Below are 23,389 nucleotides of genomic sequence, written 5' to 3' on the forward strand. Positions count from 1 at the left end.
TGGCTGCAAAAAGCCCTATGCACGCTAACCCTAGGAACATTGTGCTGTGAAACCAGGAAAGTTGGCTGCCAATCTACATTGCCTGTGTCAGTGGGGAAACAGGAGACCACCCTGCTGAAACCTGTCATTGGGCTGCCCACAGAGTGCAAATGGAAACTTCATGAAAGGCAGTGCTTTATTGCAAGGAAACCCAAAGGTGCTCTGTAATCCTTTTTTCCTTGGCTGCTGCTGAAATTGCAAAATAATGGTTCAAAACATCAGGAAATGTCCAACAACCTTGCTGGGTGCTACTCATCACTTCGTTTAAAGAATTAACAGAAGCACACCATATCAGGAAAAGCAGAATCCATCAAAAGAAGATCCACATTAAAAAGTGTGCTTGTCTGTGAAAATCTGTAAAATATGGGCGCAGTAGCGTCGGCCGCCTGTGTGACAGCTTTCATTTAATTACACTGGAAGCTTAAATTTGTGCAGTTAAAATCAAATTGTTGGAATTAAGTGACTTACCATCAAAAGCAATATAGGTTGCAACTATTTAATATCTATGTTTTAAAAGACTGGAATTAGAGATTTGTTTGCCTGTTGTGAAAATGTAAGTTTATTTTTCAACTAACAAAAATGTAACAATTGACTTTAAAGTCAATCTGATGCAAGCCAAATAACTTCAAAGCAAATTCCACAGTTTGCCCCCAACAAAAGGTATCTCTCCTGCTTCTCATCAAAGCCCAGGACCTCCCAGTCAGGTGTTAATGAAGAGGGGAGGGGATTTTGCTCTGCTGCTCCTGGGAGAGACAAAGGACTCCCTTGGCTGAAAAGAATATGCAGATGCAAGTGTCAACAGAAACTCCTGCCAGAGGAAAGAGGCAGGGATTGCTCTTGAGCCACCAAACCTTTGGGGGCGGGACAGACAGTTTTGTATATTCTGAAAGCACAGAAAAGTATTTGTTTTTAAAAGGACTGACACAGAACTGTGCGAAATTGTAAAAATTGTAAAAATACAGTATTGTTTATATGAAAATTTTGGTCACGTCTTAAAATTACTCAGAACTCTCTGCTATGTTCAGCGACATGACTACAGAATTTGTGGTTTTGTAGCAATGGTGGTGAGGCCAGAAACATGAAACTGCGCATGATTATGGCCAGATATCATGCACACATATGTGTAAAATTGGGGATAAATGCCACATTGGGGCCAGACCAAAAGTGTGAAAAATTGCCAAATCTACACCCAAGCTCTCACCGTGACGGGGCTTGGATGAATACTTGCTCCAACAAATATCTGATACAAATATGCTATTGGTATCAAGTTTGCAACATTGTAAATATGTCTTGTGTGAAAAATAGATTTCATGTGCAGAGACAGAGGCGAGGTTCTCCCTGGATCATAAAACACACCGTCATGATGACACCCTGTTTTTTTCTTAAATCAGGGGAGAGGAAAGACCCTAACCAATAGAATACCAGGGGGTGTGCCTAGTAGAATTCAGCATTCCCACCCCTTTTAGAAAATACATAAATAGAGATAGCTTAGGACCTAGAGGGAGACACACATTCACCCACCATCCGATTGCTGGCGGAGCACTTTGCAAGAGAAATCCATATTCCAGACTCCAGACTCCAGAATTTTGAAAGCAGAAAGCCCCATTTCCAAAGCTGAACCATTCTCAGTTTAGCCTTTTAAAATCCAGAAACCAGATATTACCCCAGACCTCTAAGGGGAACAAAAAGAACAGCCTGGCTATGCTGGGCTGCTTTCTTACTCAAAATTATTGCCAGAATCCAAATATCCAACCCAGTAGAGCTGAGCTGTGACCAGATAGCTGCAAACCAGAGCCCGTCAGATCCAGTCTAGTCCCGCTGTGTAGTGTCCAGAGTGCCTTGCTGATTGCAGAACCAGAGCGCCTTGAGTCCAGTCCAGTGTGCTAGCAGAATTCCAGCTCAGAAAGTATCCCTGACCAGATCTCAGATGGGTCCATTCCAAACATTGGTAGTGAGTATCCATAGCATAGGATTGTCACTGAGATATGCATTGTCCATAAATCATCCCTATCCTAACCCATTCTCTTATTTCCCGAACTGCATTGTTAGAATATTTTGTCTTACCTGAACTCTTTCTCTTACCCTATAGTCCTTTGTAATAGTAGTGTTAAAGATCATCTTTGCGCTAATATATTTTCTGAAGAAAGGCGAGTGTCTCGGCAGGTCAAATCAACCAGTGATATCCTGGGCTATTGGCTGCGCTGTCGTGTAGTTTGCGGCTTCATAGTCTGCCCCTAGTGTAAAGAAATCTTGTTTGTCATTTTAAAAAGGGCATCTTTCTTTTGCAAATTTTGACCCTTTCTGAAAAAACAACCTCCACAAAACCTTCATAACTTTGTCACCTTGTATGCTAGAAACGAAATTTAAGTTTCTACTTGAATCTAATATCCTCAGCTAGCTTTCCATCGAATCCAAAATCCTTATAGTTTTTCTGCAATCGCACTTACCGCACACAGAAAATTTTGCCGCAAATGTTTTGTTTGGCTCATATCGATCACGTGTGAAATAGCTGTTCATTGCATCTGATCTCAGAATTAAGTTTTCAACTTGCTAGTTACTCAATAATCATTGCTAGTGTTTGTTTGAAAGTATACAAAGCGGCTCCCACTAGTATTGAAACTATTTTAGTGAATTATATCCATTTTTTGTGTTTTTCCATTCATGCACAGCCAACTTTAAAACCGTTTTGACAAGTTTGCAATCATTCCTGTTTCTCTCTCTGTGTTTGCTGGGGTGAAATTGGGATTGATATTATTTTGTTGAATACTGTGTTCCTGAAACCTGTTTTCTCTCCTTCCCTCTCTTTCTATTACATATTGGGGGGATTGAGTAGTGTGCAGGGGGAAAGAGTAATCACATTGCATTTTTGATTGAGCCCACAAAAGTATTATTCTGTGCTGCATTATTTTTCCTATCATAACTCCTTCTGTTTAAAGATTTTGTTTATTGTGACATCACCCCATTGGTGATCATTGTATAACCATTAAAATAGTGTGACATATATATTATGCAAATACATAAAATAAATATTTTTAACTTTGCAAAACAGCATGCTTCCTGGTTCAGTGAGAGCGGGGGGATTCAAAGAGAGGGGCGTGATATAAGGGTACATCATTCAGAAATAAAAGAACTTACTTTTGAAGTGCTGCAAAAATTAGAAGGGGATATACATTTTTATTCAATTTATTATTTTGAGAGATTAGATTGCTAAATGGGGACTTTGGAAGATTTGATATCAGATGCACCTATTGCAGTGTGAAAGACACAAACATTCACACGTAACAGAGGAATATCATAGGTAAATGAGTTCAATCCATTACATCACAGTGAACACCTGAGGCCAGAATACAGAAACTTTGCACCAGTGCAAGTGCAATTTTGCACAGTATTAGCACTGGGGCATATTGGAATACCTTTGCGCCGTGACAAGTACAGTTTGGCATGTTATAAGCACCAGGGAAAAATTTACCTTAGGCACATAGATACATTTTTAATGCAATGTTGCACAAGGGCAACTTTGCCCTAGTGCTGATAAGGATTCGTTTTAGCACTAGTACAAACTTTGCCATGACGTATCACAGATATTACTAGGCTTATATATGTTAATTCTGCAGAGGCTCCCAATATTTTCCTCTATTGATGAAGACTCCATGTGGAAAGATCGTCTAATATGGAGGTGCAGCTCATGTGCATACTTGTACATTGTAGCATCAATACCCTGTATTCAGAGAAAGGTCATTCTGCCCAACACGATGTGTGCTTACTCCTGCGCACATGCTCCTTTTTCATCCACGGAAGGTAACACAATGGATGTAATAATTTGACTTTATCTAATGGAATTATCCAAACTGTAGACAGGGCTGTGGTGATGATGAGAGTCTGATGGTTTACGTACCTCCTGTGTTGTCTTCTGTTCCCAGTGATAATTGAAGACTGGGCAATCTAAATGTATTCTGATACCCATGGCAGAGCCAACTTTGGGGAACACCCCAAACCAGAAAAATGGAATGACCCCAAGATTCTCTGTTTGCACCACTCCTTTCAAAGAAGCACAGGAACTTCCTTGAAGTCCTCTTTTTTTCTGGATGGAATAAGAATAATAAATAAGGACGATTTCAAGGGCACAATGAACTGTTCACAATGAGCTTACTTGTGTTCTAGCGTTTAAAAGAAGTACTTTAACAATAGCAGCAGCAATGACAATATGCACGCTGTAGTATAGATGCAGGGCACATACCAGTAGCCGTATGATTTAGGTACACTTACTTCTGCATGGGTACAGAACTCAGATTAGCAGCCTCACAGAATGCACCACTACTGAAGCAAGAATGAAGGAGAAAACATGGATGCAACAAGTAATGTACACATACCATAGCATAGATAGCGGTGACTGAGAAGGTTCATGAACCCAAACATAGACTGAGAATAGAAGAGGCCATGTTTCTAATTGATGTTCCATTGTGTGTGCCAAGAAACAAATTGTGGTGGGCAATATACCAGTGGTCACTTTTATTATCTATAAAACAACAATATATCCACATGAAACCAGTAGTGTGCATTTTTTGAAAAGTACACCATGTAAAATAAATTACTTTTCAGAGGAAGACAAAAATGAAAATAGGCCAGGATTGCACATTTTGGGCTCAGTCTTTTGCACTTAACCACACTGTTTACCAATTATTGTATTACAGACAGTGCACACATTTGTGAATCTCTGAATTTCATGAAATAAAAAAGAATATTCAGTTGTGTAGAACTGTCTGAAAATAATCAAATCAAATTTAAAACCAAGATTACAACATTTAAAAAAAGCAATCTATGGAGTAGCATTTCCTGCAAAAGGCTAATATTTACAGCTTGATTTTCTACATCAAAGATGGAAGTCTCTAAGTATGAGAATACTAATTGATGGGACCTGAAAGAACGGCCATGGAGGTAGCCCAGCCGTCAGAACAGAGTTAGATGGGCTAAATCCGAATACAAAAGACAACAATGAACACTATTGTACAGTGTGTGAAGACATTCACAAAGAGAAAGAAAAATCCACATGTATCGCAACGTATATGACGACAGAGACATTATTAAATAAATCCCACACAATAAAAAAATATTGTAACATTATGTTTATATTCAAAACAATTAGACAAACCATTCTAAAACACACAATGTGAACGAGTACATATTGTGCAACAAACCAAATGTCAAATTGCAGAAACACACTTTTAAAGCTATGGTTTAAGCCCTTTCAGCACATTAGTTGTATGGCATCTTCATCAGGGGCAAGTAATAGTAAATAGTGTCTATGTAAAATGTATTTGAAAAGCAACTGACCTGTAGAGAAATAGGAAGGGGGAGATGGAGACAAAAAGAGAACATTGAATTAAGTAGTTTGAGTTACAATCACACACTGACAGGTAGAAAGAAGTAGGAGAATTTACAAATGAAGGGAAGTTCTGATCTGCAAATAAATGAAATATTTGAATTCCCTCAAGGGTACCAAAACTGGACCCCTTGCCTAGAATGAAACATTCTTATATAGTAGTGGAGATGCTAGGGACCATGAGCACAACTTATCAAAACTCTGGAAAACCAACCACATTACTCTGACCCTCAGCAAACTTTGCTAGCTCACACTGCAAGCACGTAACATTGTTAAATCCTGCTGCATCATCTACAAAGCTGTCACCCTGATGTCCCCAAGCTACCTCAATGAGACACTCAGCATCTCTGGAGGCCTATGATCGACCAGAAGAAAGGACATGTACAGACTTGGACTCTGACGGGGCAGCAAGTAAACAACCAGAAGACAGGCATTTTCTATCTATGCTTGAAGCCATGGAACCTGCTCCCAGTGAACACCAGACTCACTCCCTCGCTTCTACATTTCAGAGTGAATCTCAAGAACCTCCTTGTTGAAGAATTGCTTCTCATAAATACCTAGTTCCTTTAGGAAGTGCTCTGCATTTTAACCGTGCAGAAATGTTGACACAACTCAGAATGCTATGGTGTATGACAGTATAAACAGAAGGTGATAATGGTGTGCAGCACTGGTGTGCCTTAGCGCTGATGTGAGGTACTGTGAGGTACGGTAAGTGATTGCAATCCGGAACACACCCAAGTGAAGCCCAGCATGTAGTTCGCAATTGAAACCCTTATTTATTTTTATCTATAAGTTCAATATTCTGAACGATATACCACTCGTATCAAACCGTTCTCCTGGAACCCCACCCCCCGGCCACACTGAACCAGGTATCAGGTTAGTTTGCAAAGGTAAATATTTATTTATGTATTTAAAATGTAATCACAATATATTTTAATAGGTAAACAACAATCACCAATGGGGTGACAAAACACTGAATAATATCTTTAATACACTAGGAACCAAGGAATGAGCACAAAAAACAAATGCAGCACAGAAAGGAATAGTTTTGAATTGGTGTGGAACAGATGGAACTGTGGTTAGGAGTTCCTCCTGCAACACCCCTCAAACCCCCCCACCCCAATAGGCAAAGTAAAGAGATGGGAGGAGACAGCAGGTATTCAGGAATAGCACAAATCAAACAGAACATCAGTCCCACCTTCCCCCTTCAAACACAAGAGAAAACGGAATTGACGTTAGCTGTCAGAATGGCTATTAAATTGTCTTTGGAATTGACTGAGCAAAAACATCAAATGTGGTCAAAAATACTTAAATTGTTATAAATTCCTATGGGAGCCGCTTTGAACAGTTGCACACAATCACAAGCAGTCAAAAGAAAACAATGGAAATCTCAAAGTCCAAGTCGGAAACAAATTAAAGCTATTTCACAGGTGTAAAATTTCTTTGAATGTAAAATCTCAGAAAACATTTCCTTATGCGATATTCGCAATAACGGTTATAATGTGGTTTTGGGTCCTATGGATAGCTAACGATGTTAGGTACAAGTAGGAGTTTAAATTTTGTTTCTCTCATAAAACTGGGAGTTATGGAGGTTTTAGTAAAGGTCATTTTTGTAAAATTTGCGCGAGAATGGAAAACAGAAATGCACTTTAAAAATGACAGATGGGTTGATACAATAGATTATGACTATGAAAAAGCAAATGCCACAGATGAATCTTACAGTCAAGTGATCAGCGTAACCCGCCTGTTGTGGATACTCTACTTCTTCAGATGAGAAAAGAGTGAGCGCAAAGTTCTAGCAATACTATGGTTCTGAATGACAGATAGGGATAAGACAATGCAAATATACTATGGGTCACAGTTCTTCCTATTAATAATCACAGGATAAGTTATTAATTTGAACCATCAGTTCTGGTCATGGATTGGATTGGATCTGGTCTAGGAAGAACAGCACATCAGGCATGGGATTGGATCAGCTAGGCCGGTCACCGGATTTGCACAGGATCTGTCCTTCCTATTTGTGGATATTTCAATCAGCTGGATAGCGAGTTCCTCAGGCAAGCCTAGTGGTAGCAAGCCAGAGAATTTCAGGATCTTAGTTCAAAAGGCCTTCTCACACCACAGCGCTTCACTGGGTTGCAAGAATAAGTCTGAAGATTTAGGCCTTGCAGAAAGTCAATATTTCTCTACTGCTTGCAAGAGTCTTGGCATCTGGATCTGGAAAGATGTTTAAAGCTGGATGTAGAATGCTGGATCAGATTGCTTTGCAGGGATCAGGAAAGTGAATGGACCTGTGAGTCCCTATGTGTTGTCATCTGTCTCTCTTTATCCTTTCAAATGACATCACAAAATGGGTGTATGGGCCGGTTTAGCTAAGCTTGCCCCTGTGAGCTGGGATTGGGTCAAAACTTAATCTCCGCCTTGCATTTGAGTGATTGGATCAAGGCCGGATGATGTCACATTTTATGGTTTGCTTTACAGTTCTTAGAAACCTCCCTTTAGTTACTGGTCTCAAAATTGGATTTTATACTAAATACACATTTCTGCATTGGTCACTTTTATACAAATCACACACAAGGATGCCACATTTTATGTAGCATCTGTTCCTCAAAATCTCGCAGCTGTGGGGTCTTGTTTCAACTTTCTACAGAATTTTGTCCTTTTTGCTATGAACACAATTTCCAAACTTTATGCAAATTTCCAGAAATGTGTTTATTTAACATAGTTATGTGTGTGTAAATGTTCACAATTCTAGGATTAATACATTTTACATAAAAACACATATATTGCCATTCCTGTCCATAACATATTACACGGTTCTGCCGCCTCTTAAAACGTGCAGCCAAAAATTAGACTAACAGATATGTCCTTGGTATATTTTTCACCAATTTAAATCACAAGTTTGAGTCTTTAAAAATTGTTCTTAGTTCATGCTTAATGGCAAATGGTATGTCCCTTTTTCTCCCCCTTCCATATCCAGGAGCATCGTCCTCCCTGTTTGTTCCTTCCAGGAGCCATTTATGACCCTCTCATACTTCCGTTTCCTGGGCTGAAGGGCCTGCTATTGTTCATTCTCTTTTTGTAGACAAGAGTCTGGGTTACCCCGCAATTAGCATCTCCCAGTGAGTTTCTGATGAGAGGAAGGCCACCCTCTTGGCAGAAACCTGTTGTTTGTCACCTTCCAAACGTTTGCAACTCAGCCAAACTAATTTATTCTTAATTAAAACCCAGGAAAAACCACATTTGTTGCATCAAACATAAATACATTACTTTCTCAGCTTTAACTCTGTGGTATAAAAAACAACTGAGATCTGTATTCTTTTTAGCCACATTCATTTTTATGTTGGCTAATCCGGCAGACTTTTTAGTTTAGATCACTTTAAAGTTTCATCAGTAACTCATCTGACAGCTGTCATTCAGGTAGCCCAGGGTACTGCACCCAGATTCTGACAGGGGCTTTCAGTTTACATACAATCCAGTTTTTCTGAAGAATGTTTTGCTCTTCACATTAGGGCTTTGTATGTTTGCAATGCTTCATTAGATTACATGAACTTTAGCGCCAGGCAAGATTTTGGATGTTAAGAAGTGTTGTGTTATAGGCATTTTGGAGTTTTTAGCCCAAAGCAAATGTCATTTATAGGCACCTTTTCAAGTTTCATTTGCAAAGCGCTGCTTCTTTCTCTGCACTCTGTTTGCTGGTCATGGAGCCCACTGACACATGTTCTGCTGTGTGTGCTCAATACCACCACAGGTGCACCCTTGCTGGCAGGTTGTGCATCCCTCTTTTTGTGTGCGGAAGCACACGGTTTGTGTAGGTTTTTTTGACGGTTTTAGGTGCGCACAAGAGTTTTGCCACCATTGTTACAGTTCCTTGCACCATACTATCAGGGTGATGCCGCATATCATAGTGGAGTGGGTAAATACATCCCACAGTACTGGCATGTGCCAGTGGAGGGATAACTTTGGATCTTCCCTGGCATAGCAGTGCAAGTGTAGTGTGGCGTAGGGATAGACAATTAACATAATTAGTGATCAGAATGAGATAGTTTAGGCCTTGGCGAGGCAATGCTGCAAAATGGGTCTGCAGGCAAGATGTTGTTTGAAAATAAATGACCAAAATGCAAGCTGCTTTGCAGTATGAGTGTTTGGCAAAAGATTGCCCAGAATTATTCTCTAAAGTAGGCCCATTGTACGTGAGGCTGCAAGCGCAGGAAGCCCATGTGTCAATGCCTCATGTCGATTCTGGAATGAAATCTGTACACGGGTGAATGGAGGAAGACTAGAGAGGCTTCTGGAAGGGAGGAGGTTTGCCAATCCATAGGAAGTGCCTGATTGATGTATGACATCACAGCCAAGGGCAGGGATATCATATACTTTATGTAGGGATATATACATGAAGTGGGCCTGGCAGGAAAGAGGACTTGAAAAGGGGCACCACATGGAAAGGAGGGGCTTTTAGCTGCTGAAGCAGAGGGAGTGTAGGTTTGCAGAGAAAATAAGTAAATTGGTTGTGTTTGGAGACATCCCAGGCTGGCCATTGCTGAGAGGCCTTCTGCAGCAGGAAAAGGAGGGTGCCGGGAATCTGAGCTGAGCTGCTGAGGGCACAGAAGCCTTCCTTGAAGGACAATGAGATAATTGCAGAATTACAGTGCAACTTGGCAGTTGTGAAGATTGGAATGCTACAGACACACAGAAGTTCGAAAAAAGAGAGAGTTCCATCCTGATTTGCAGACAAAGTATGATGATATGAATAAACAGCTGGCACAAAAAGGAAGACAGTTCTCGGAGAATGAGGTAGAAGTCTGTCCCTTGAAAAAGGTGCTCGGGCAATTAAGAAAGGTTTAAGTTGTCATAGCCGAAATGCAGACAATGCATGAAAGTGGCAGGCAGTCTTCAAAAGATGTATAGGTCCTTGAAGGTAAATTACATAAGGGTAATGCATGAGAATGACAAAACGTAAGAGGCAATTGATCACTTTCAGGCTCAGATGGTGGAAATGGATGGATTCATTACCAAAATGAGGAGTGAGAATTCAGCCCTTTATAATGAAACACAACAGCTTCATGCTCAGTGCAAGGAGATGAAGCAACAAATCTCAAGTTTTGAATCCTGAGAAAAGTGACAGGGCACTACGTTCACTGAAGCTGTATTGAACCACAGCTCCAGTCAAGGAAGCTTTCTAGTATCTGTGTACTCGAGAAGGGCTGAGTATGGTCCAATGCACAAAGCTGAGCATGAACACATATAACAAGAAAAGTGAATTCTATAGAGATCGCAGTTTAGATTGTATTTTCGAGCAATCGACTAAGAACTATGATGTCGTCTCTCACGGTAGCAATGAGACGAGGAATAAAGGGCCCGATTCATGGAATACTCTGGGCTGAAAATAGGGTACTTGCACGTGAAATCGCACACAAGTCCCCATTTGTCGATTCATGGACCACAATGCGCTAGATTTACCCGGGACTTGTGAGGAATCTGCGCCGGACCACCACTTCACTGCGACCCGACAAACAGCTTGTGCAAGACTCCAAGAGAAGGGCCAGCTGGGCCTGCACAGCCACTTAAAAAGGGGGCAGAACATTTGTAATGAGGAAGAAGAAGCGAAAATGTGGGCGTTACGAGGGACATAACACTGTCAAACAATTTCACCGCCCATACGCACCCAAAACAAATTTATTCATGGAATTGAACAGGGAATGCTGGCTCGCAAAATATCACATGCAAATCCAGAAAAACCTATGCCACACAAAAGCAGGTGTAAGCATCAAGGAGCACACTAACAAATGCATAAAAAGCATGTGTGCTCAACAAACGCACGGATACAGCCACGATGAATGTACCATTTGTTGCAGCAATCATCCAGGGACACCGCAGGAGGAGGAGGATGGCCAGGCCCGGATAGTCCGCCCAATGACCAGCCTTTTTGGGATGCCTGATGACCAGGTCTATGGCAGGTATAGGTCCCCCCTCATATCATCCTAGACCTTGGCAGAGGAACAATGACCTCATATCACACACCATGTGCTCCCAAGGACTGAGCCCCTTGCAAAAGTTGCTCACTGCTCTGCATTTTTTGGCCATTGGCTCATTCCAGCAGAACACCACCATAGTCAGTAGCATCTCCCAGGCCACGCAGTCTTGCCACTTACACCAGGTGTTGGCAATCATAACTACATGTCCTTCTGTCTGCCGGCATATCTATATGTCCAGAACATAGGCAGAAAGGCAAGCAGTGGTGCAGTATCTTTATGGGGTGGCGCACTTCCCAACAGTGCTAGGTGCCATTGATTGCACCCATGTTGCTCTACGTCCACCTAGAGCAACAGAGCACATCTACTTCAACCAGAAACATTGGCAATTAATCAATGTTCAGGTGTGTGTGATGCTAAGGGTATCATTATTGTAGTGTATGCCAACTATCCTGGTATCACACATGATAGTTACATCTTCAGGATGTCCCCTCTACACCGGGCCCTCGAAGATGGGACGCATGGCAACACATGGCTCATTGATGAGTATGCATGTCCATGCACATGCATGCATGTTGCACACAGACCAATAGAAACTATCAAAAAATGACAATGACATCCATTCTCACTGAGTCTTGGGAGGATAGCTTAGGGGCAACGTGCTCGCCTTGGAAACAATACGACACAGAACCCCACACGTTTGAGCCCTGGGTCCGCGCTTAGAAACCTCTGGGTATTAAGAACGTTATAAATCACATATCATATCATATCATATCACCTCTACAGGGGACAGTGCCTATCCTCTGAGCACATACATGATGAAGCCCATATGCAACCCAAACAGACCTGCCGAGAAAAAAGTACAACACTGCCCATATTGCAACTCCGGGCACAGTGGAGCGCTGATCGGGGTGCTCAAGTCACTTTTCCACACCCATGACCACTCTGGTGGTGTGTTGCTACATGAACCATCAGTGGTTTTCAGGATCATTGTGGCAGCATGTATCCTGCACAATGTTGCAACACACGTGGCGTCCCGGTGGACATGGTGGTGGCACACCATCCACACCCACAGGCACACTGCATGCGTATGGCTGGGCAAAGGACACGTGGAGAGGCTGCACTTACCCAGTTGTGCAATCTTATTTCACCTAAAATCCTTTCCCTGTGGGGTGCACACGATCCCTCTAAATACCAGATGCCATTCAATGATGATAATGGGCCAATCCACTGTGCCCACAAAACCACCCTGAGAAAGAGCCATTGGAAGTGCAAATTTGTGTGCATCCCTTAAAACTAAAAGACTTTTAATTTTGTGTTTCCCAAACAAACTCATTGAAGAGGGAGGACAGCACTACCACCATGCCAACCATGAAATGAAAACACCCCTTTGGCACCAAAAACATCCCATATGACTAACTAACATACCAGTCAAATTTCTAAGCAGCGATAAATACTGGAACATATCTGACCTGCAAGCCATACATGGCTTCAAGAATTAACATAGACAGAAAATATAACAAGTACAAATGCATATTTATGCACACATGTCCAAGAATGTGCATGATGCATACAAACATGTCCCTATTGTGGGCTGTATTAAAGCAGAGCAGTATTGATCCACATGTGACATAATCAGGCAACATGACCACAATAAACCCCATTACAAGAGGTAAATTCCAATTGTGACAAAGAGGGCAACACACCAGAATGATCACATCCAGACACACAGCAACTAATTTACCCTTTCCATATGGATCAAGATCAATGCACATCTTACCTGTCCCCTAGGCATGCAGTCGACAGTCAAACTTCAACCCATGAAATAGCCATTATTCCCTGATGGAAGGATCTACAGACAATTAACTAAATGAAACAGAGGGCAGCTAACACACCCATGCACCCAAAAACTCAAAACCCACAGGACCCCTCATTGACATACAACACAGGCAAACAACAACTCACAGGACAGCCATCAACATATGTCCAGCACACATGCAGCAACACCTGCACTCTGCATGCAAATCACACACACAAATCCCCAAACAGAAAAACAAAAACAAACCCCACTCTGCCTGTCCCCCTGAAAGACATGCAGCAAATGTGCATGTCACATATCCCCATTCACAAGACGATGGCCCATACACAATGCACACATCAGACAACCTGCTGCAAGAAAATGAGAAGACAACACATATGCAGATAAACAAGGCATGCCGTCACCTGCGTAGAATTGGGACAGTTCACTGAACACAACTATGGGAGCCCATGATGCAAAGCACAAAAACGCAAGTACATACATACTCACCTCTCACACTCCAGGGAGGATCATGCTTGATGCAGCAATACACAGAGGCTGGTGTCAGACTGGAAGGCTGGCCACTGAGGCAACAGCCATGGAAGACATAAGCAAACAAACCAATGCTATGTGATACTGCAAGCGAGGATAAATGCATGCTAAATGTAGGATGCAAAGTAAAACTGCACGGTCAATGCAGACTTCATTTTGACAGCATATGGTCCAATTGTGCAAATTGAATGCAGCAGTACCATACACCCAGCTGTGGTCAACTTGAAGCTACAAACACAATGCTGGAGCACGCATGGGACAATCATGTGAAAACACCAACACAGCACAACGTAATGTGCTGCTTCACAACATAGCATCCCATAAATGTGCATCATTTGTTCCATGGTTGCGGCTCATAATTGGAGCTGCACACAATCATTGGGGAACCCTAAGCAAGTGAAGCCAAATATGCAGTAAAACCATTACCCCGAAAACATTGAAAGGGATGTGAAATGTCACTCAGCACACATGGTCAAAGTGTAATGAGACACACACCAACACAACCATCAACAGATGTCACAGGCCAAAAACAGCCAGCCCTGCCACCTACTCCCAACCACCCAAGAAAGGTCCACACAGCTGGAACTCCCACAATTTTGAATACGAAACCAGGGGCCCCACCAATCCATAGAAACAACACCATGCCCAGATCTATCACCAGAAACACACCCTGTGAAACATGCACCCATGAATAAGTACTGGTGTCCCAGACGACAAGTCAATTCAAAGTGACCACACACAGTGCAAGACTCCCAGCCAAACACCACACATGTGTCTGCAAATGCAATTCCATTATCTGCACAGGGAACCCACCTGCCTTGCATATGATGCAACCTATCGGGAGTCATCTGTATCACATTGCTGTCATGCAACTAAATGCAGGGCATGTCGACATACAAAATACAGCGTTCACACAGCATGGACAACAAGCTATCTGAGCATGGCATATGCAGACTGGCAACATACTTCCCTGCTCAGGGCCATGCTACCAGTGGACACAATGCCAACCAACAGGGTCATTAAGAAGCACATTATGGCCCATGGCACTGCAAACTGTTGACTAATACCAGTGAAATGGGCATAGCCATGTGGCTCTCTGACGTACAATTACATCGCATGGCAACAGGCAGACACACATATCCACATCCAAGTTTGCATCCATTACATGCCACACCAGTGTTTTCTTACAAAAAGGACTCTACACAGAGTGTGCTGGAAAAAATAAACAGTCCCAGTTGATGTAAGGCTGTAAGGCTGTAAGAGTACCACTTACGCAAGGTCTGTTAAATGGAGAGAGTAAATCAATGGAGTTGTAGATAGGAAAAAGGTACACTGACCCACAAGACGGAGAGGGGCATGGACCCATGGAGTGTGGGCTTACTGTGGAGGGTAACATGGAGCAGGCCTCACAATGATTTGCTGCAGGAGTCATTGCCATTGGAGCAGCGGGATCTGCACAGTTTAGACATATGCACACTCACTCAGGGCACACCATAATGCCTGTCGGTTGTCATCTTGGATGTTCTATGTAGCATGGAAGCACATACATACATATGTGAAAAGAGATTCTATACCCTGCAGGGCATGACATGTAACTCCTATTTCAGACACATGCACATGTCTATCAGAGCAGTGTCAATGACATCCAGGATGCAGCAAACAACTTTGCACTTTGTGGTATCATGTTACAGATTTTGGGGGGTATGGTAGTGGGGATGAGTACTGTCACACAGACATGTTCAACTGATGTACAACACATGGTTTGTATCCACCTTTGTGTACACTGGACAGGAGTCAGTACAACACATGACATGGTTCACGCGGGCATTCATTCCAATGCAGCCAGATGTGAACCACAATCACACATCTTGGTGTTGCTTTACTTCACATTACTTGGGCACACATCGGACGTGTCCTCATAATTTTCCAGGCCTCCCACGCCTTGCACCTGCTCCAGTAGAATGAATAGGCTCATAGTGTTGTCATGCTCCGTCAGATTCTCCTCCTCTGGTGACCCCCCTCCAGTTGCCAGAACAGAGGCGAGGTTGACACACAGCTTGGACTTGGTGCAACTGGTGACACCATTTCAGCGGTTCACTACCTGTGCAGCAGTGCGTTTCTCAAACCCTAAGGCATTTATCTCATCCATGACATGCTGCCAATGCACCATACACTGAGCTGGTGTATGTGTGCTCGCCTGATGTTGGCACATGTCACAATTGTGAATGACCATGCAGTCCTTGAGGATCTTGAGTTCTTCATCATGGAAGTTCTTCTTCCTCAACGTTCTAGTGTCTTGTGCTGTGTCATGGGGTTGAGCGTTTTCCTGCTGTGCAGGCTTTACCTTCTTGCCACAAGGTGTTGGTGCCAACCCTGTATGGCTGGGAGCACTCTGGGTCCAGTTGCTGGACCACAAGTGTGCTGGGGAATGGCATTACCCCGTGTGGCTGGGACAGATGCTTCCACTGCACGTCCCTTAGCCTTTTTGGACTGGGACAGCTGCTTCCACAGCACGTCCCTTGCCCTTTTGGACTTGGACAGCTCCTTCCACAGCACACCCGTTAGCCGTTTGGGCTGGCACAGCTGCTTCCACAGTACGTACCAAACCGCTGGGGCTGGGAAAGCTGCTTCCACAGCACGCCCCGAATCCCTGGGGCTGGGCAGCTGCTTCCAAAGCACATCCCTTAGACTTTTGGGCTGGGACAGCTGCTTCCACAGAATGCCCCAGAACCCCTGGGGCTGGGACAGCTGCTTCCACAGAACATCCCTGACCCCGGCCCATCTGTCCCCTTTCCTTTTGTGGGCATTTCCATTCATATTCCAGATGTAACGTAAATATGGAAGGCACACCAAGTAATTGTCCTGGGCAATTTGAGTGAGGGGACAGTTACATGATGGAAGACATAATTCTGTGGTGCAGCAAGGCTCAATTGTACCTCATGGGTGAAGAATACGGTATGCGTAATGCACAGGCACCCCAAAATAAATACAAAAATGCATATGCGATACCAGAATAGCTTCTGAAAAAAGGAGAAAACACTACGCAATACGCGGTGGAACCCAACTACACAAGAAATGTGTACCCAAACCCAAGAAAGCTACCAGAAAGGTAAGAATAGTGGTATGCGATACACAGGGGAACCCAGAGTTGAATAATGCATACGTAACTCTCTGTTAACCTTGCAAAAATCAAAAGTAGATGCATGTATGCACAGAGACAAATCCCATACCAAAATAAGAAGTTTGTACGGTCCCTGAAGTGAACAGATTGCATGGCATCGCAAATTACGCAGTACTCCACTCATCCATCTCCTCTACTTTGCATGCACATTCAGAGTTGCATCTACATGTACTAGTGTATCCTTGAATATGGCGTGCTGAATGCCTGTGTGCAGCGCATGTCACGTAAGTTACGTGCTGAGGGCCTTTCCTCGGATTTCTCATGTCCACATTTTCCTCATTTTTTACGCACAAAGTCCCTACATTGTGAGAAACAGAAGACCTATGCTCCTGCCTTTGTGGCATTTTACCTGCCTCCTAAAGCCCTGTGCTGCCTCCAACTTTGCCATCTTCTGCCTGTACAGTGTGTGTGCCTGCTGCCTACCTGCACTGCGTTTGGAGTGTCTGCTGTCCAGCCATTGCCTATGCTCCTGTCTTTGGCCCTGTAACCACCTGAGCTGCTTCATTGGACTCGCGCCGTGCCATACCACCAACACTGATCCACAGCCCAACTCCAGGACCAAATTGCCCACCCACACATGCCTCAGGGGTTGCCAGGTCAGCTCCATCATCCTCTAATTAGAGTGGCAACCCCACAGCAACGAGGCAGAGGGCTGTCAACGTCATTGCCAGGGAAGATGACATCCTGGTGAAGAAAGTCCTGGAGCATTATGATGCCCTCTTCCGCCGTGTGATGCAAACAGGGCAAGGAAGGACGACAGCAGATCTGGAACGGGATAACGGATGTCATCAATGCTCAGGTACCTTCAAGACTGTGCACAAGTGCTGGGAGGGCTGGAAATCCAGGACCCACGGCAATGCCCTGTGCTACATCCAGTTCAGTGCCACAGCGGTGGTGCACTGTGAGCACAGGTGCCGGATGTCGGCTAACAACATGCAGGTCCTGGAGAAGTTCTACCCAGCGCTGCACTTCCAAGTCTGTGAATTACATCAACGTCTGGAATGAACTGGTGAGTAGCCATGTGGTGCAATGCTCTATGGTGCATGTGCTCTGTGCATGTACCAGCATGTTGGCAGTGACCCCTTTGGCTTTCAGCAAGCATGTTTCTGAGATGGATGTCTGTGTGCCTGTCCCAGACATTGTTCTCCATGTGTGCATTCAGATGCATATGTATTTTAAATGTGCTATCACTTGCATTGTGTGTTGTATTGCTGGCTTGCAGACGTGCACATGCAATGTTACTTGTGTCTGAGATTTGCCAGGGTGACAAGTGTGCCAGTTGAGGTAGTGTTGCCCCTGTCATGTGCATGCATGATGCTAATGTGTGTGTGCCAAAAATGTGATTGTGTGACGGGGCAACACTCACGCCTGTATGCAACAAGTGCATGTAGATGTCATGTGTGTGGGCATGGAGGTTGAAGGTTGTTCTCTTGACAAGTCATGTTCATGTGAATGTTGGTGATGCCAAGCCGGATTTGGTACAGTACACTGATGTTTCTGTTCCGTGTCTCCTTTTCCACAGTTGCATTGATGAAGAGAGCAGAAGCAGTGCTGTGAAGCATAGCTGCAGGGATGCTTCCACCAGGCAGAGGTGCAGGCCCCAGCCATGCCCCGTGACACCTCATCGGGGAGCGATGTGGCAGTGACATTGGGCATGGCTGCTAGGGGTGAGTCCTAGAATGTGGGAGGGGACACCTCAGTAGCGGTGGTGACAGGTGATGGCACACAGGGGCCATCAATGGCAGAAGATACCCCAGAGTCATCCAGGTTGACAGAGGGGGAGGTGGAAGAGGTGGCCATTGCAGACCAGCCCATGTTGTTATGGGGGTCATTGAGGTGGGCATGCCTATTGCAGTCCTGTCCCGGGGCATGAGGCTGTAAAGGCCAACATGGAGGTGCCTGTGCAGAATCTAGTCCCTGGGCCATCAGATGCAGTAAAGTGATCCTGCCTGGATGCCTCCACCTAGACCCACCACCTAGGCTGATGTGTCTACCCAGAGTGACTCCCCCTTACCATCTGGTGTGGTCATATGGGATTATGTGCTAACCCTGCTGGCTGGGTTGATGAGGCAGACATGTGTCATTCGTGATGAAGGGCAGACTACTCTTAGTCTGCTTGGCCATCATCACAGTGAGCTATACTGCTTCTTCAGCTGGCTTGCAGCATACCTGTTCCGTGGTGTCCTCCATGGGATGTTCACTGTTGCAAATGCCTCTTTGTCTTCCACCTCTGTGCACCAGTCATCCTCCAGGGTGTCTTCCAGTGCTGATACTAGCAGGGCTCCCTGTGCACCATTCCCACCCACAATGCCCCGTCTGTTGGAGACATTTCTGCCTGAGATGGGAGTCCAAGGCACATCAGCTGAGGTAGTCACCATGCCTACCCAGGCACCGACAGGGTCACCAGCAATGGAGGGACAGCATGCACCCATGAGTAGTGCAGGTGCCGTAAGCCCACCAATATTGACATCAGCTTGGAGGGCGTACCCACATAGCAGGCACTGGGCACTGAGCCAGCAGGTGGCAACAAGGAGGAGGCTATTTGTTGCAGGGCAGACTGCCAAAAGGAGGCAGGTGCAAAGTGTGAGGCAGGAGGCACACATGGACCTGAGGCACCGATGTCTTCTGTTCCGAGGATATGAAGAGCAGATCGGGGCAGAGAACAGCAGGCTCGAGAAGCAAAGGTAGTGATGGCCAGGGCTGTGTCGGGCAAGGAGGTGGGCTGCCATCCCACAATGGAGGCCCACCTGCGGGGTGAGGACGTGGCGCTGGACTCAGCCCTGGTGAAAAGTCTCAGTGAGATTGGTGAGAAGGAGGACTAGCCCGCTGCCACGGTACAGAGTTACTTAGGTGTAGGTTTTACTTTATTTACTTGTGGCATGCATGCTTGTGTGTTGATGTTGTTGGGATGGGTGCGGATGCAAGGATGAACATGTGCCTGACATGTGGGATTGGGTCCATCAGACAACCTGGTCTGCACTGTATGTTTTCATATGCAGTATCACTGTGTGTTTGGTATCAGTGTGGTTGGGGTGAAGGCAGGTGGGCTCACTGTAGATGAGTTCCATCGTCATGTTAATAGCAAGTTTGCTTGTCATTTCTGTGTAAAACCCATGTTGTGCTGATATACCCACCAGCATGTGCAGTCACACACTGCCTCTCTCATGTGTCGCTCAACCTCTACCACTGGAATGTAGTAGTGGGCCATGTTTACTCTTCTGAAGTGGCAGTACAATTCTCAAGTCTCTGTGGCTCATGCTTTATTTGACTGCCCTACCAGCACCCATGCATGGCGCTGTCATGTGATTGTTCCCTGGCAGGTATTTTGCCACCCATTCCACCCAGGTCACTGGTGCTCAGGCTGTGACATACCTGTCCATTTCTTGCAGATCTTGCAACATCTTTTGGTAAGTTTGCTTCTGTCGTGGCCAAACAGTCTGTTACTTTGCTTTGATGTCTTGGCAATGTGCCATGGACAACATGCACATGGCTTTGCAATCACTTGTCACATGTGTATGGGGGGCTGATTAAGGCCTGGAAGGGTGTGTGAGCAGATGTTCCACTCATAGATGGACCTCCGGTGCTTCCAGTGGTCGTATTTGTGGTGTACATGTTGGTGTTGCACTTCATGGTGCTGTCAGACCACGGAAGTTCAGGTGAGTTGCAGACATTGTGGGAGACTGTCAGGGGGCTGCCGGGAGGGGGGTGTCAAAGGAGCTGGTGGGTGGTATCCATTCTGGAGGTGGTTGCAGGGGGGTGTTTTCCAGTCTGGAGGGGTTGCCTGGAGGGGTATGTCACAGGTGAAGGGGGCTGGTGGTGGAGACTGGGCTTGAGTGGTTGGTGTGCAGTAGGGAGGTATGCAAGCAGAATGGGTGCTGAGGGTGTAGGGGAACTCATGTTTTGGTAAGGGGTTTAGCCTCCATTTACGAGGGGGGCCTGCCTTATTGCTCCGGTGCAGTCTGGGCTTGCGAGTGAGGGCCCGCATTTTCACTTGGGTGCTGTTTGGGCTTGCGAAGTGAGGCCTAGGCTTGTGAGGTGAGGCGCATGATTTCGCTGGGGTGCAACCTGGCCTTGCGATGGAGGGTAGGCGATTTCACTGGGGTGCAGTCTGGGCTTGTGAGGTGAGACACACAATTTTGCTGGGTTGGAGCCTGGGCTTGCGAGGTGAGATGCGCAATTTCGCTGGGGTGTGGTCTTCTCACAGGGGTACTGGATGTTGGGTCAGAGGTTTGTCGTGCTTGGGGGCACGTTGGAGATGTTCCTTGTGCAGCTTGTTTTTACTTGTGTGATGGCTAGTAATGCATCTTTAAATCCATGAATACGTATGGCGCGCAATATTATTTTTACATGATTATAGATTGTGAGAAGTGGAATGAATGGGCTCAGCCCTATTTGTTATGAGCAATGATCATTAGGACAGATTTTTTGTAAGTGAAGAATCTGTATTTAGTGGTAATATGCACCAGTTGCAGCACTAGTTTTATTACGGATGACAGGAGGTGCCTCCATTTTAGGATAGGATTTAGAGTACTTGGCATTCAGTACAATGATATGTTTCAAGCCATTAGTGGGTTTATTCAGAGGTTTGGTTAGAAATTTTGGTTTAGACAATACACTTACGTTTGAGTAATGGCCTTCTAAGAGACAATTGTATGCTGTCGCGGGTCGGCAAAACACATAGTAACGTTTATGTGTGGTTATGCAAATTTGAATCATGAATTTTCTGAATGAAATGAGACAGTGTTGGTTTATTAGCATGAGGATTATGACATGAAGGAGACTAACGAGAATGGTGATTGAAGTTGCATTATTGACACTTACTTTTAACTGGTGTTCTGATTATTTTTATATCAAGTTGGCAATAGAGCTTACTGATGGTAACCTAAGACAATGTTATAGATACTGAAATGGGCCTGGTGTGGAGTAAACAAATAGCCGTGGCGTTGATGATGCAGGACATTGCGTCTGACGTCACAGGAATTACTTATAGTGCTGCAATCCAAAATGGTGGCCTTGCGCCGCACGATTTTCAGGAAAGCTGAAAGCTAAACAAAAGTAGTCCACGCGTAACCACGCTGCATTGACTGTTTCACATGTGAGTATACTTATTAGACAGTGAGCTTTTTAATTTAGGTTGAGTTTCAGTATCTGGGTGTTAATTTACTGTTTTGTTAATGTGGCTTACAGGTAATTACTGATAGTAATTGTTAACAGAAGACTAGGAGATGGCATAAATATGCAAGTTTGCGCAGAGCATTCTAGTAAGTTTTGAATATGGAAGTGCATTCTAGTAATTGTTGAATTTTGGAAATGCAGATTTGCATGCATTTGATTGTGAGGCTATGGCATTAATTGCTATTATTTTTTGTATTGTAATTAGGATTGATTCAAGATTTATTGTGGCACGGATTTGTTTAAGGTACAGATTTTGGGTTTGGTTCATCACTAAAGGTACAGAGTAGAGGATAGCTGTTGGTTGGAATAGGCACATGTGACACCCTCTTGTCATCAGGTAGTGGAACTAGGTGATGCACTGGTGATTTGGAATTGGTTGTCCAAGCAATTCTAAGTGGTGGATAGAGTAACAGATATCAGTAATGTGTGAGGAGTTTGTTAGGAGTATGAACAAATTCACAATTAGAGGTTTATTAAAGGACTATCTCTTATGTTATGAATGTATATGTATATTAGATTGGTGTGATCATGCAACTGCAAATGAGGAAACTGTTTATTAAATATAGTGGTTAAGCGGGTGTATCGGGACATATGTTCATGTTACTATTACTTTACACAATATTGTTTTATGTATTTGTATATTTTTGTCTCCCCATCACCGTTGTGACTCGTTGATGATTTGGCGTTCGTATTAGCCATTCATTTAATGTCAATACTGTTATTTTATTGTATAACAGCCCTGAGGAAGACCTGAAAAAGTATAGGTCGAACCACGTGTTGGCTGTATAACAAATTAATTTGGCTGTTTTAAAGAAGAACAAGATACATTGATTAATGAACAGAAAATTGTTGTTCTGTATTTCAAAACGTTCTATAAAATCAAGTTGTTTTTTATTTTTATAATTGAAATATTAAAAGTAAAGAACAGGAGAAATCATGATTCATGGCGTAAGATCAGGCGCATGAGTTAGTATCAATTTGCTATATCACAGTCACGGTCAAAGTCACAGAATGAGATATGTCCGTGGATTAAGACTGTGGTCTCAAATGAGACATGGTCTATGCAAAAACCTGCTTATTTGCATTCTGCTTTAAATTGTGATACCAATAGAGGGGAAGTCATGTTGGTAAATACAAATTCCTCTAATTAAAGGAACAAGGGCACTGTCCTCTCCTCTAAATGTGTGAATATATCAAATATCGAACAACATCTTGTTTCAGAGGTCATTCATATTGAGGAGGACTCAGAACAGCATGTTGTCTCTTAGGTTAAACTCACGGAGGATGAGCCT

The sequence above is a fragment of the Ambystoma mexicanum genome, chromosome 4q (assembly GCF_040938575.1).
Source record: "Ambystoma mexicanum isolate Mex_15411 chromosome 4q, UKY_AmexF1_1, whole genome shotgun sequence".
Classification (NCBI taxonomy): domain Eukaryota; kingdom Metazoa; phylum Chordata; class Amphibia; order Caudata; family Ambystomatidae; genus Ambystoma; species Ambystoma mexicanum.